The sequence below is a fragment of the Rattus norvegicus genome, chromosome 1 (genome assembly GCF_021556685.1).
Source record: "Rattus norvegicus strain SHRSP/BbbUtx chromosome 1, alternate assembly SHRSP_T2T, whole genome shotgun sequence".
Classification (NCBI taxonomy): Eukaryota; Metazoa; Chordata; class Mammalia; order Rodentia; family Muridae; genus Rattus; species Rattus norvegicus.
Window position 1 is genome coordinate 236,835,109 of NC_141534.1, and position 16,794 is coordinate 236,851,902.

The 16,794-nt window shown below is 43.6% G+C and overlaps 1 pseudogene; it reads left to right on the forward strand.

Annotated features, from left to right (window-relative positions):
- The first annotated feature begins 5,524 nt into the window (after positions 1-5,524).
- On the forward strand, positions 5,525-6,228 carry Psmb6-ps1 (proteasome 20S subunit beta 6, pseudogene 1; annotated as a pseudogene).
- The last annotated feature ends 10,566 nt before the right edge of the window (positions 6,229-16,794 follow it).

The window sequence follows — 16,794 nt, forward strand, 5'->3', positions numbered from 1 at the left end:
AGACTCTTCTTTTCCTCACATCTCAGGAAAGGGTGCAAACCCAAGAGAGGAGGCCTTCTGGTCAACAGGACACATCAGTACAGGTCTCCCTGGGAGTTTCTGTCCCTGATAATCTCAAATGCCGGTCAGCTGCTCTGCTCCATGGTTTGTGTCTGGAAGGCACAGGAAACTCCATTCCTTAAAACCATTTTTCACACAGATCAGCGAGTCGTCGATCTGGCATTACAAGAAATTCTGACAAGGGTCCTAAAACACATGAGGAGAGGATGCCAAAAGAGGCGAGAGGCTGCAGACAACCCTTGCATCTTCCCCGTGAACGCTCTAAAATAACCTCACGAGGAATCCTGCCAGTCTCGTTTGGAGGTCTTGGAAATCACACCACTCAAGTCTTCCACTGGGCTGCTTCAGACCTTGGAAAATAGCCAGCATCTCTCCAGGCTGGAGTATGCACGCAGCTTCAACCCCGGGTACCCATGGAAGGGGAGAATGCCCTGCTCGGTGCTATATGTGGATGTGTAAATTACAGCAGATGATGCACTTAGCAATTATGTTCTTTGCATACATAAGCAGGAACAACAGCTCCCAAACTGCCAATATCCTTCTCAATTCTCACAGAATGACTGTGTGTCACACGGTCACGCAGCAGGGGGCCTGGAAATGAGATGAAGGAATGGCACAGTATGAAGTTTCAATTTTGGAGAAGCACCCCTCCTGCAGTCGTGAACAAGCAAACAAGAAAGTCTTGGAAAGTTGGATGGCCTGGGTACACTCCCCCATCCTGGACTTAAGGACTCTGCCAAGGAAACTTCTCAATAGAGGGGCAGAAGGTGGTGGAAACCTCCACAGTTAGCAGCTTTAGCACTCACCGCTGGACGACCCAAGAAAGGGCACTAAATAGTTGGTAAATGGTCAGAAGGCTTTGATGACAACAGGAACAGTATCTGCAGTCCAAATATCTTGGTGAGACAGGAAGTCAGTATACATGAGGATGTAGAGCTAATATGGGACACCTCGGACCTTAGAAGGTACACTTTCCTCGTGGACCCATCTCAAGGGAGGCTGTGCTCCATCCCTTGTTAATAAATAATTTCAAGTCTTCAGGGAAACCTGGAAGTGCTTGTGTAAGTATGAGTGGCTTGAGTGTGTCTTGTATGAGTGTGGATGTGTGCCTCAAAGCATGCATGTGTACATGGTAGTGTGCATGGGTATGTGTGTGTGAGTGTGTGTTTGTCTCCTCAGTTTGTTGCTATTAGCAATAAGTTTTAGTTGTTTTAAAACTGAAGTTTATATCAACAATCTACACTGTGTACCAAATGATCCCATCTGACATTTTAAAACACCATTTTTTTTAACCTTAACTTGTGGTCCAGAGATATGAGGATTGGTCTGAGTTCACTGTTGGTAACCCTGACATCAATTTGGTCAGCTTGGGTTCATGAATGCCTTTCTGAAATGGATGTTCCTCTCCTACCTGGCACTTCTCTGTGTTCTTTTGTTCTCTGTTTCCTTCTCTTCCTTCCTGTAGCTCTTCCTGTGGGTCTCTCAACGTTTGGGGCCTTTTCATATCCTTGAAGTCTTAACAACTGGATTTTACATAACAACTGGCCATAAGAGACTTAAAGCAATAGCCACTGAACCCATTCAGGACCATCCGTAGACTAATTATAGCATCATTTTCATTTGTTCAATTAATCAAAGGAGTCACAGTCAATCCCAAGTCTCATAAAGAGAATCTGCCTCTAACTTTGAACTAGAAGGGGCAAGGTTATGTCAACAAGAACCTGTGGAATGAGATGAGGAGCTACTGACCTTGGTACCTTTGGGAAACATTTTTCCCAAGAGCAAACAAAACATATGTGTAGTGAATATGACTGTAGCCCACTAATTTGGAATATTTCCATTAAAGGGTATTGTTAACATATCATGATTGGGTATATATTCTCAGTAAGATGCCTGGTTTCAAATCCTGATTCTGTCCCTTACTATCTGAACTTTATCTGGCTATTTTCTTTAACTTCTGTGGGTCAATAATATTATTTTACCTATATGGAAATTTTCTTAGACTAACAGAACTAAAGCTTTTAAAGTGATCTGTGGTTCTAATTACACAGAATAATGTTTTGGAGCAATTGGCAGTGTATTTCTTTGCTAGGGTTTTTATCAGGGAAAATGCTGTAGACCAGGGGTCTTAAATAACACAAATCATTATGTTATGGGTTTAGAGTCTAGAAGACCAAAATCAAGGTGTCAATTTATTCTTTCTGAGGATTGTATGGGAAAGAACTCTCTTGGCTCCTCAGTGTCTCTTTATATCATCTTCGTCCTGGATTTAGATCTGTCATAGCCAAATTTGTCTTTCTATAATAGTACCAGTGTATTGGACTAAAACCATTTTTCCTTGATTACCTCGACAAACACGTTATCCACAAATAAAGTCATTGAACCTGCAGACTACAATATATTTTTTTGCTTGGACATATTCTAACTCATCAGAGACATGATTGTTGTGATTTATTTATTTCAGAAACATTTCTGGTGTCGCTGTCAGATATATAAAACGAGTAAGAGCACTAAAGGTATGTGTGTACCTGTCATTCTCAGAGAATGTGGACCATTGTCACAGAGTACAAAGGTATCTGGACAAATGCTCCAGGAACAAATCTGTGAGTAATGATTTATACTGGTGAGATTTAGAGTAGAAAGAGTCTGGATCTGATGGCTCCTGGCTGAGATCTGGAATACGGCACGGCAGAATGCTTCTGGTTCCAGCTTCTCTTGTCCACGTCAGCACGTGACCCTGTCTCTAACATGGCTATCCCTTGACCTCACCAGAACTCAGGCTGTGCTAGTCAACATCCCTCAGACCCTTCTCATCCTCCAAAGTCACTAGTCCCACAGTTGGACCCAGACACAGCCTCCAGGAACGTATACAAATCCTTGTACCTAACACACATCCTGAAATGTGAGACCTGACCTCCACCTGCCAGGTCCCTCCGTTCATGAATTATTTATAAGGGGAGTGTGTGAGCAAGATGGAGATACATATGGTGGAAGATTACCTCATAAGCAAAAGACAAGAAAAGAAGCTCTAGTTTGAGGGCCATGTAAGCGCTCAGGCAATATATCTTTAGAGTATTTGGCCAAGCACACCTGACTGAGTGACAGCTGTAGGGAGTAAGACTAGAGTGGTGTACCATTATGAAAGCAAATTCTGATTCTTCTCTTTTTTAAAATATGTCAAACTAATTACCGTTCCCACATGCCTACCTATTCCCCACGTAGACCCCAATAAAGCTACGTTAGAGAGACACATTGCAATAGATAGCCCTTAATAAAGAACCATAACCAAGGAGAGTAAGCCGTCTAGTCTATGACCTGCATGTTTGTTTTGCTGCCAAATTCACTTCTTGTAATCAGACCCTGCTGGCTCAGGTCTGCTTCTGCCCTCAGGGTATCCAGGCACCATTGCATGAACACCTGGTGGACTGGAAGGAACTGAGCTTATCCTGACAGCCGGTTTCCACAGGATCTCTGCCTGTGTGAGTGTGGGAGAAATAGCCATCTCTGGAGGCAGAGTGAATGGGTAACAGGGGCTATGTAAACCTTGGGGAGTGGGTAGGGGTTTTCAGGATGACTACATCATTGGCTAGGACTGAGGTGCTGGGAACACTTCATGTGTATGGAGAGGAATTCCAGGTGTTTGCTGGACATGTTCTTAGAGGGAGAGGGAAAATTAAACCTGTAATTTGGCTGCTGGGCTATGAGACTACCTCAGGGTGGTAGAGGCAGGGATCATAAGGCTTATGTGCATTGAGACATGCAGGCTCAGAGCAAGGAGTAAAACAGTCCTATTCCCGCTGGTATCAGGATGAGATTTTCCAGGTCTGGACACATCCTGACCTCACTCTTGATCCAGACCAGCTCCCCTGGTTGCACAACTTTCCAACCCCACAGATCCCCAAGTATTCTGAGATGTGGGCTTTAGAAGGTGACATAATCACGAGTTTGGGGGTACCCCATGATGGCAAGAGCTTGTTTCCTCTCTGCTCTTGCCTATATTAAGGTAGAACAAGAGGATAGGGTCCTCACCAGAACCTGGTCATGCCAGTCTCAGACTTCCAATTCCAGAACTGAGAGATGCCTAAAGATACAAAATGGCATAAATCATGAAAATAAAAGGAATAGTGACAGATTCGTGATTCTGCCACTTAAGTCACTTGTGTGTGATAACTTGTTTTAGGACCCAAGAAACCAGGTGATATCACTCGAACAAAACCACTCTACAGGAACCTCGTCATGGACCCCTAAGTAACCACAAATATAGGCCAAGTGCATCCTGTTCTCCTATTTCATGTTATTAGATCTGTGTCACAGACCCCTGGGATGAGATTATTCTTGCCTCCATGGTGGCTGTACTACCAACCAGGAGGAGAGAGAGAACAAATGACAGCTAAGTCCCTGATGTCGCCTTTCCTACAAATCCCAGACATCTTGTTCAGTAAGTATCTGGGGAGGGGATTGTATCTAGAGACCCCCCCTTTGCCTCTAATACGGAAGGCAAGAATTCAACAGGCTGGCAGAGTGACTAGGCATTCAGTCCCCAAACGAGAATACATGAATCCAAATTCTGAAGTTCCCGTGCCTCAGCACAGGTCTTTTGGGTAGGTCACTTACCTTTCTATGTCTCTGTTTTCGCCCCGTAAAGTGAGAACAATGATCGCACACGCCTGATGAATTAAAAACTGGAATGCACACCGGCATGTGAGCATATGAAGCACTCTGGAAATAGGAGGTATGTGAATGGGTGAACTACAATAGTTTAAGTCTTGAGAAGTCCAAAAATCTGAGGACCAGTATCCGAGCAGGACTGAGAATACAGGGTAACTCCTCATATGGTCTCCTTAATAGAGTCTACCTCGGGATGTCACAAAATTCTCCATTCACCTTTCCTAGGAAGAAAAGAATCTAGACTTTGGCAAGGGTGCCGTCAGGATAAGGACCATCTCGTCGAGACCTTTAAGCTTCCAAGTGTAATCAGAATAGAAAGTTCCTCTAGCCACCACACCCTCCCTTCTTCCTTCCCGTCTACATCTGAGCTAACCCCAATCTTTCAAAGGACAACATCACCGGACTCATGGAAGATAAGTTCAGGATAAGGCTGTGAACACTTACCACCTGAGCTCTGCCTTCCTATCCTCAGCCCATGACTAGACATAAAGTGTGTGCATACCCATTGTGTATTCTGCTTGGGTGTGTGAACCTATAGGGCCGTAGATGCCTTGTGCTGGGTGTGTTCTAAATATCCCCAGTATCTGTCCAGACTATAGACCAATCTCTCAGGCAGTGATTTTTTTTTTGAAAAATCTGTCATTCTATAGAGAATTTGACATAGACAAACCTAGATATTAAAATAAGCCCTGGAAAAGAGAGATTGGGATAATGATCATCATGTTCAACACAGAACAAACAAATAGAAACTTACTAATAATTCGTTGTTTAAGAATGATAGAGGTAGAGGAGGAAGATGGTGGCCACCTTAGCTGTTTGTGGAGCAGGATCTGCACCGGCCTTTGGGCCGGAGGCTCTCACTCCAGACTGGGAAAACCGAGAAGTCTCCACAGGGACCACGATCATGGCTGTGCAATCTGACAGGGGCACGGTTCTAGGAGCAGACTCCAGAACAACCACTGGGTCACATCACCAGTTGAGTGACTGACAAGCTGACCCGTATCCACGATCACATCTTCTGCTTCAGCCTCAGCAGCTGATACCCAAGCAGTAGCCGACCCTGTCTCATACTCTTGGTTTCCACAGTATTGTGCGGAACAAACCTCCACTAGTGCACACAGCCGCCAGTCTCTTTAAGGAGATGTGTTACCGGTACAGAGAAGATCTGATGGCAGGAATCATTGCAGTCTGGGACCCTCAAGAAGAATGGCAGGTGTACTCTGTTCCCATGGGAGGTATGATGGTAAGACAGTCCTTTGCCATTGGAGGCTCCAGGAGCTCATATATCTATGGCTATGTTGATGCTACCTATCGGGAAGGCATGACGAAGGATGAATGTCTGCAACTCACTGACAATGCTCTTGCTTTGGCTATGGAACAGGATGGCTCCAGTGGAGGAGTGATCTGCTTGGCAGCCATTCAACGGTCACGGTAGAGTGGCAGGTGCTTTTGGGAGACCAGATCCCCAAGGTCACCATCGCCAATTTGCCACCTCCCTGAAGCCTGGGATTCTAGGGTGTCATAAAGGATATCCATCCCGATGCACAAGCTAATAAACATTTTGTCAAAGAAAAACAAAAGAATGATAGAGAGGGTACTTTATAAACTGTCAGCCAAAAAAACAGGACATCAGAGCTGGTCTGGGAAGTTCAGTGGCCTGACTTAGCAGGACTTATGGAAAGGTCTCCTATACGACTTATTTGGCCTTTAGTATCCACTTTCTTTTCAACACTACTACAGACCTGGGGGGAAAAAAGGTCTTGACTTAAGCTGCATGTGAAAATGAAATTTTAGGTCTCAACCCAGCTCTTGTGGCTGAGTGTAACATTGCATAATTTGACATGATTCAACTTGATTGACAGTGGGAAGCTGACAGCAAGACCTCACAGGTCATGACAGAAAAGGAGGTTTGCACAAAGGCCGGAGAGCATGCTGGGTAACTGGTTACAATCAACAGTGCCCTCTCCTCAGATGAAGGAAGCAAGAAGCCAAAAAGCATGTCTAAGAAGACATGGGATATCCACAGGAACAAGAGGTGCATCAGGCTGGATCAAACTTGAGCATGGAGAATATTCCCCTGGGACAAAGAGCCCAGAGAGAGGTGGTCTCTCACCTGCTGTCTGTCAGCAGGTGAGAACCGAGAGCATTCTGACAGCCTCTAAGCTAAACACCTTTGGACAACAACCCATCTTCATTCTAATTATAGCCATCTGCGCACCACCATCCACCCTTTCTCTAATCCTGCCATTCATCTCCAAAAGCATAATGATTCTGAGGGCACATTGAATTTATTGGCAGAAATCCTTGACTCTGAGATTTCTAAAGTCATTACCATTTGATAGATACCGCATGCTTAATTAGCAGATGTCAGTGGATATCTGTCTTCTGAATTTGGTCATATATCACCTTTCTCTACCGTGGCCATGAGCACTAAGACCTTACCCCTAGTTAATAATAGACATGGATTTGTCTGTGGCAGTCTTTTTATTCGCTAACATTGCTGAGTTATATTTCAGAGTGATACCCTAAGAATAAGTACTCTGGGGTCACAGGAAGAGGTCTCCAGACTCAGGAGCTTCTTGCTCCATTGATCCATTGATGTTTCCTGGTCTATATAACTGAGTGCTGAGGTAAAATTGTACTTCTCACAAATGAGGTGTAAGGCAATACCGAGCAGTACATGAGGTCGAGGTCCTTCATACTCTTCCAAAGAAGCTTAGGAAAATAGGGTTCCTTAGCCAGAAGGCCAGAGTATAAAGGGAAGGGAATGATTTCAGAGAGTTGTTCCTGTGCCTCTGGGCTTCTGCCCTCCAGAAAAAGTAGGGGAGACCATCAGCTGCTCCCCTCAAGCCTGCTCTAGCAACATTGTGATGCTGACTTTGTTTCCAGAGGGTGTAAGAGGAGCCAACAGCTCCAGTGTAATGAGGGACAAGGCTTTGGATAAGCCTGCATGCTGGAGTTCGTAGAGTGAGAGATTTGTTTCTCAAATACTAAAGTATGGGGCGTATGGAAATTGGGTACCTGGGTGTCATCCTAGGACCAACTTGAAATGCAAAGAGACCCAAATAGCAACACTCTACAAATGAGCTGCAGTCTCTGGGGAGTGGAGAAAGGCACCGTCATGACTGTCCACCCCAAACAGATATGCATCAAGCCCTGTTGAGAAAATTGAAGGTAAATGGCCCTATTAGGAAAAATTTCCTGTAAACCGACAAAAGTGCCCAAGTGAGTGAGTCAGTTTCTAAAAATATCAAGAGATGGCCAGGGTAAGGCACATTTGCAATCCCAAAATTCAGGATACAGGAAGGCTGGCAAAAGTTTAAGGGCAGCCTGGTCAACACAGCAAGTTCCAGACTCACAAAACTTAAGGCTTCACAGTAAAATTCTCTTTCTAGAAAGCTGGTCAGGGATGGGATGGGAGGAGTCTAAGAAATCAAGCAATAGAAACAAGCGATTACATAAACTAAAGTGAAGAACTCCCTATCCCTAAGCCATCTCCCTTTCTTCTGTAACCTGTGGCTAGAATTGGTAGGGGGCTAATCATACCCTTTTCTTGGCAGTATCTCCAGACAGGGCCCAGGAGCTGCCCCACAGGAATGGGTGAAGTATTTACCACCACTGGGCAACCTCAGAGCCAGAATAGCACTGCCTGAAAGTCTGATTGCCATCATATCTGTGTATTGATAGTTCGGAGCAATCCCTAAGATCAGCAACTCCTCTGGTGGTCCAGTCTCTTGCTGCTTCATTGTTGAGTCCCAGCCCACAGATGCCATTTGAATGGGAGAGAGGGAGGAGTCTTACATTAAATCCAACTCAGAGTCTTGGATCCCATTCATGTTCTTTCTGCCTCACTATATTCAGTATCCTTGCTAACCGATCAAGAGCATGCCTGTAACTGGGTGTGGCTATAAGCTTATCTAGTAACTGTGGATAGGTAGAAGATTGTGCACCTCCTGAAAGTGGCATCTAGGAACTGCTAAGAAGTTCACATACTGAGTAAGGTGTAATACAGAGAGATATGAAGCAAAAGTAATTGCTCTGTGGCTACTCACTTCAGTACATGTTCAGCACTGAACCTTGTGGACATACACAGAACTTTCCTGGACAAACAAGGGCATTGGCCTAAGGATACGTTGACACGCAGAGGACCCTAAAGCTAATGCGTGCATCGTGGCACACATTCCTGATCAAGCACTTGGGCAACTTGAGGCAGGAAGACTGGCCAGCCTTGGCCTACATAGGAAGAGATGGAGAGAAAGGGAGAGAGAAAACAAAAGGACAGAAGAACTTAAGAACTTGAGTCCTGATATAACGTTGAGCTGCCAAATATGTTGGTTATCCAAGCTTTCATATTATGGAAAACTTACTGAGCTAATAAATGGCCCATTTGTTTAAGCCATTTGGAGTTGTTTTTCTGTTACTTAAAGGAAAAACACTGATATGAACCTAAGTCTTTTTGTCATTAAGAAGTTAAGAACTGAGTACACGTAGGCAAGAGTTTCCTGGAGTGGAACGGACGCTTCAATATTGATACTAACCAACTATTTATTCATTTGTTGAAAACTGTAAAAGAAAGACAAACTCTGGAGCTATCTACATCACTTTGGAGAGGGCTTGAACGTTTCTTCCTTCTAGTAAGCATATTGTACTTGTTTACACTGGCTGCCTTGGGGGAAGCAAAACAAAAATCTGAAGTTCCAACTCAATAGGGTCTTTAGGACCACATTCAGTCAGTCAGCAAACAAAACAGAAGCAGAAGATGTATAGTTTTAATGTAAACTTTCCCCACAGGGTAATGTGTTTGAACATTTGATCATCAGTTGGCAGTACTGTGAAGTCATAGTAGTGGGAGACATGGTTTGTAGAGGTTAGTCACTGGGGTCTTTAAGTATTACAGGCTAGCCATGGCTCCGGACCAAACTTGATGATTCTTGGTAGTACCATGTGAGAAACTGCTGTGGTGAGCTCCTGCCACCATGAATCAAGCTATTTTAGTTGTCGTGCTTCCCTGCTCTGATGGGCTATGTTCTCTGACGATGTGAGCCCAAATCCATCTCCCCTCTATTCAGCTGCTTCTGTCGGGTTTTTGGACACAATTACAAGGAAAGTTAACCAATATAAAGTAACTGCCACCAAGAAGCAGGGTGGCTGCTGCAATCAACCTGACCATGTGTTTCAGAACTGGCTTGAGGTAGACCTGTGGAAGAGTTTGGGGCCCTAGGATGCTGTCGACAGGGTTTAACAGGCCATTCTAGTAGAGCTAGGAAGACAAGAATGCAGGCAGAATGGCAGTTGGTGAAGGCCAGGCTCATGGAATTTCAGAGTAGAACAAGAAATCTACCAGGAGCTAGGCTGCAGGCCATTTGTGTTACATTCAGGCAGAGAAGCTGGCTGTATTCTGTCTGAAACTCGAAAGGAATGGGCATTTGTTAGTTGGAAGAAATTTTACGATAGCTTAGCCTTTAGACTGTAGCATGATTACGGCTCATTACATTGAGCCAGCTTCACAAAAGAATACAGAGGAAAAAGCAGAAAGGACATAGAAGATATACATTTGGTGAGGAAAGGAGAGTGGATGGGGAAGGTTTCAGGAAGGCAATGCAAGCAAGGTATCATAAGGATTGATAGTTTTGTCAGATAGTTCATTCCCAACCCCCAGAGACCCATTGTAAGTATAAAAATAGGATACGTCAAAAATATATATGCTTAATACACTTGAATGTATTAGAAAAGTAATTCGTTACCATGACAAAATGTCTCACAAAAGCAACTTAAGAAGTGCTTGATTGCTGCACTGTTTGAAGTGTAGCCCAGCAGGCTTGGCTGTAGGAACACAAGGCAGTACATAGTATCTGTCTTCCAAAAGCAGAGAGGCTTGGTTCACTTTCTCTGTTTCATTCAGTTGACATCTCTAGCCTGTGAGACACTATTGCCTATATTCCTGGTGGATCTTCCCTCTTCAGCTAAACATTCTGGAAACACAGACACACCTAGAGTTGAGTTTCCATGTTGCTTCTGAATCTCATCAAGCCGACAGTGAAGATTAACTATCACGTCAACTTGCCAAACGAGGAACACAGAGTATTGTAGAATTTCAGTCCCTGTGCCTGACTGGGTATTGTGACTTGATGCCACAGGCCAGTATTGCCAAAGAGTATCGTATGACCTATTAGTCACCCAAAGGAGCAAATCAAAAATCCAAAGTGTAGACTCCCCTTCATATGTACTATGTTCACGCTATGATAAAGCTCAATATTTGTAGGTTGAACTATTCTGATATACACCATCTGTACCTAATATAGGGTTGTCAATTATAGACACTATTTTGTTAATATATAGCTCTCTAGGACCCACTCATTACGTGTTCACCTGAGAACATCAAAAGGCTTTGAAGGTCTTATCATTATCACTGAAGTTTCAATCATTCATGCACACACACACACACACACACACACACACTTAAAGAGATAGGAGGCCTATTATCAGGGATATTCTCTTATGTATTTGCATAATGCATATATTCAAGGATTGACTATGCTTAGAACAATTGTTTCTCATTCTACTCAAAAGAAAGATATATATTGATCTGTGACGCCTTTCCCAGAATCAAAGCCTGCTGAGTTGAGAAGGAATATAAATTTTTCTAGCCTCCAAATACATATCTAGACGTATTGCACAAAAACTTCCAGTCTGCTGAGAAACCTTTACTTACTCTTTTTAGGTAATATTTTCAGGGTTTGGAAAGGAAGTTACTCTGATGAGATGGAACAGACACTGTTTACGTTTTGGTTAGCAGTTGGACCACTCAGCTCTCTGTTTCCATGACAGACCTTCCGATACTGCCATGTGGTAACAACCTTGACATCTTTAGAGAGATGTGTCATCAGTCAGTCAGTCAGTGTGAACACAGCAGTGTGAGTTACACATACCTGGATAGTGTAGCTCTAGGCAATGGCACCTTTGCCGCTGTTGTGTGGAGGATATGGTTGCTAGATGAATGGCTGAGCTTAACGGTACTTCTTCTGATTCTTCTCCTTTACATGATAAATATATCCCATTAAGAGAACATCTCTCTCCCTCTGCCATGTTTCAGGTCTAGCTTATAAAATAGGAATGGGTTGCCTCTACATGGACAGAGGTCAGGAAGAAGGCTAACTTGCTTCTGACCTTGTGTCTAATTGCTGATTTCAATAATTAAAAACAAACAAGCCAACAAACAAACAACCCTGAGTATTCACAAGCTGGAAAAATTGAATGAGTTCACCCTAAGTGAGACCTGGTGGGAGCTCAGTGTCTCCCTCTAGAGGCACACTAGAGAACTTTCTCTATCCTAAGAGTTGACCTGGTTTAAGCAAGGAGACATCCTCCTTGATATGGTCCAGTTTAGCATCTGTCTGGTGGGTTCTAACCATGTAAGCACAGCTTTCCAAATCTAAATGCTTCAGTAACTTTCTAGCCCAATGTGATCACCTATAGCAACAGCAGTTTGGATCTTTCTGTTTCTAGTCCCAAATGCTTCTTAACTTGACTTGAATGGGGGAAAACACAATAACAAGGGGAAGGGAAAAATCAACATATATTGCTTTATACTTCCCAGGTCTTAAGTTTCAATATTTAGACATTCTTTAGTGTGTCAGAGTTTGGTGCAAGCATGGTTCCTAAAATCAAACAGAACAATGGAATAAGCTCCTTATGTTATGGACACTAAATCTTAGCACTTACCAAACCCAAGTTATAGCATAACCACACAAAGACTGGACACTTTAGGAAGGTGCCATGTTTTACTTGACTGGAGTCACCCATCAACAATGGCGCTGGCCCATGGCCACACCCCACTGTGCTACCCTGCCTCTTTTCATTAGACCCTCTTCTCCTGGGGAGCCAGAGGCTGACAGAACTTTAAAATCCTGCATCCAGAAGAGCCCTGAGTAAGATAACTCCCAAACACTAACTAGATAGGAGAGGCAAACCACGGTAACCTGGCCTTTCCATCACTTGTAGCTGTTTCTAAAACTCTTTCCAGTTCTAGACGGAGGGAGCATTTCATTTAGTTTCCAAACCGTAGGAATCAGATGCTTGAGGGAAGTTTCTGGTTTCTGACCTGTGCCCTAGGAATCTCATCATCCTGTCCTCTGGGTTCACAGAGCCATGAGGCAAAGACAAACACCTATCCTCAGGATGCTGACCTTTCTTATCATTCACCAGATAAAAACAGGCCCCTAGAATGTTTCAGCTTCAGAATGGATTCCTTTAATAAAAGCAAAAGCAAGGTGTGGGGATCAGTTAAAAGAAAGAACTATCTCCCTTACCTAAAGGAATAGAGTCATCTCTGGGTTCTAGATGGAGAATCCTCAGGGGCACAGAGGGCACCTCTCTGATTCTGTCTCCTCTCTGGATTTTTACATTCCTAGGTAATCTTTTCTATTGAGTTTCGACTTTCACTCCTGTCAGCTCTGAGGGTTCATGTGCTCCCCTTTTCAAAGAGGTCCTAATTTGGTTGCTTTCAAAGCAAGGCCTGGGGCAGGACCTTGGGTGCAATTAGTTTATTTGAGAGACAATTCCAGAGCACACAGATCAGGCATGGGGGCATGAAACAGGGAACTGAGAGAAGCAATAAAAGGTGAAGGTGGCCCTGGTCTCAAGGAACCTGGAGACCTTCCAGAAAGCTCTAAGTCACAGTTTCCAGGTTCATTCGCCAGGGTAGGGGAGATTGGGCCATTTATCCACTGCTCCCATGCCCTCTGGTCTAAAGGTTACTATGGCTGAACTGAACTCTTGAGTCCAGGATTCAATTAGCTGAGTAGGTAAGCTTCTTGATGTCGGAGAAAGGGCCCATGGAAGAAGGTGGACAGAGCTGTGGGAGGAAATACAGGCACACTAAAGATGGCTCATATCACATGACTCAGGTAAGACAAGCAGAGGCATGCCCTGAATAGCTTTCTTCTTGCTTGCTATTAGCCTACATGAAAGGGCCTCCAATTTAAGAGTTCAGTCATTCAAAATAATAAACAGATACCAAAAATAAAAAATAAATAACTAGCAGACTACGTCCTCAAATTCAAGTTGCTGATGCCTAATAACTACATACTGTCTTCAAGGACAAGAGCCTCGCCATAGTATTTCTTCTTGCAAAGCAACTGTGTCTGCCTCTCTTTGGCCAACACACCCTACCTCTTAATGAATAGTCTACCAGGTTATTGCCAAGGCCAGAAGAAGTAGATGAGCCCCTTAGGAAAACTGCTTTTCTTGTCTGAAAAGTAGCATGTGCCTACATCTTCCTATAGCAGTTTACATGGCAGGTTCACTAGTGCCACAATGCACAAGAGCTCAACCGAGCTGGAATCTGAACCATTTATATGTTGTGTGGCCTTAGGCAAATTACTTGGTCACTTTGTGGCTCAGTTTCTTCATCTATAAAATAGAAATTTTTTTTAAAAAATGTAAAAATCCAATCCAATTTTTAGAACTGGGTGAGTTAATATAGATACAGTGCCTGGCCCATGAAAGCACTATGTAAATGCTGGCTCAATAGCAGTAACTGGGTTCACACACAGGCAATCATCTCCCTCTCTCTTTCTGCTGAACACAACAAAACGGTCTTCTGTTACTTCAAAGCCACTCCCCAATGGCACAGCTACTTGATAGTCACAACCTGCAATAATAATCCGCCCATGACATTCTACTAAGATGGGCTTCTTACCCAGAATACAATGAGATGCTAGAGCTCCATTAGCCTTCTTCATTGTATGTGTAATTAGCCAAATCTAGTAGAATCCTGTATGACCTTTTCTAATATCCTAAAATGGGAAGACAGCTTTGCCAAGCTAGGATTAGAGTTACTCTCTTGCACAGATTAAAATATTCATCTTTGAACATTATGTATTCTTTCAGAGTTCCAGGTAGACGAAACTAGAGTCTTCTCTTGAAGCTTCCCAAAGAACCTGCTTGCATTTTTTTTCCGATCAACTGCTTGGACTATATTTTCTTCTGTTGTTCTTCTGTCCACTTTATGAATATTCAGGGATAATTGGATCCAGAAAAACCAGCTTCCTCAGTTGGGCTACTTGCTGTCCTAAAAGTCTGCTTAATTTTAAGTGCTTCTGGGTTCTTTGGTGTGGATACTGGAATACATAACTTATCTATAAGCAGGGAACCATCCCACTATCATTCCTCCTTTCTAGACTTCTTCTTCTGGAAAATTACTACAAGCTTCATTGGTACTCAGTGACAATCCACCAGTATAAAAGCCACCACAGGACAAGGACACCTCAAATTTGCATTGACCACAACCTTCCCTCCTCTTAATTACAAAACACAAATCACTCCACCTCCTCTGGTACGGAAGAAATTGACCTCTACTCCCCCCTGGTGGACCGTTAGAGTATGCTGGGTGAATCACTTCAGAAATAGACATGGGGGCCCTCAAGACTTATTAAATCAAGCTCCTTCTTAGGAACCTGCCCTGTTCTCATTCAACATGCTGATTATTTATAACTAGGACATAATTTACCCCCACATGGTCTAGTATTTTTGTCCTTTTCTTCCAGGTTTTCTTCCCCTATTAGCCAAAGGTAGCATTCGTTATCATAATTGCCTGGCGACTTGTCGGTCTCCTTAAATAGACTAGGCACAGCAGAAATCCAATATTGTTAAGTGATTTTCTGGAGGCCACATAATCAGGAGAGACTCCCAATATAGAAGCCAGGTTTCTCTCTCCATGGTCTGTTGTGCTGTTCATTAGCACAGCATCCTGTGTTCTGAAATCTCTTTCCGAGAAGAAACACTGAGATAGCCAACAAGGGGTACAGAGAGAATAGGGATTCTGCTCTTGGCTCGGTCACATCCTGCCGGTACTTCTCATCTGAACAATGAGGGTGGTTTGCTTAGATGAGTGCTAACATCTGGTCTAACTCTACATGTTGAAGATTCAAGTCGAAAGGATGGTGACTCACTCACAAGGATGGGGACTCATTTAATCATTCGACAAATATGTACTTGCTTCATGATTGTTTATTCTGCATCTCCTTCTATGTCAAGCACACTGGTGAAAAAAATTACAATGACCCTGCCCACTGAGAAAGCATGTGGTCACCCTTGTGGTGCCACTGGGCCATATCCCATATCAATTATCCTGGTAAATGGCGTGACAAGGATTTCATAAGTATACTATTACTGCAGGATTCTCTCTAGAACAAGGATACGTGTTTGTTCTCATAATGCTAGAAGAGCAATGAAGATTAGCATCCCTTTTATTCTTAAAGCAAGCAAATCCCAATAAACAGGAACTGCCCAACACCTTGGCCATGTCCAGAAGCAGGTTTCCCCTTCCTGTTAATGCACAGCTTCCTAGATCAAGACATTGATTCACTGTCCTGCCAAGATGCCAACAGGAGTGTCCAATTAGTGCCAATTTGTTTCTTGTAACCTGGGCACCTGTCACCAAAGAACCTGATAAAAATAACCAACTCAGTCACCATGGATCCAAACAAGGCTCAAACTAATCATGCAGAGGTAAATAGGAAGACTTCAAATCCCACTGCAAAGCCTCCCAGGGACCCGGTCCCTCCACCCGTGGTCACATTTATGCTTTATTTCTGAATGATGGCAAGACACCAACTGGCAATTGATTTTTTTTTTCCTTAAATGCAAGTTATCAGCCCTTCCTTCCAGCCAGCTGCGGGCTTCCCCCTGGCGGTTCAGGACTCATAGTGATAATGGATTATCTCTCCTTTTAATAGCAAACCACTTTCCACTGAGATGGAATGAAAGTTGTGGAGGAGAAGTGAATCCACCGAGAACTCTTTCAACTCTCTTCAGGAAACACCTCTAGTTTGCACATTAAAAAATAATAATAATAATAACCTTTAAAAATCTAACCAGGCTTCGGCTACGTGGTTGAGCCAGCCACCAGGGTTGTGCTGGTTACATCTGAATTAGCACCGCTTGACAATCATTTCCAAACTCTACCTCATGCCAGCAGTTTTGCTCCCAGGGTGTGCAGTGGTAAGGGGCAGATGCCTTCGAAGGAGCTACTGGGTGGAGATTAGGAACAATAAGCAAATGAGC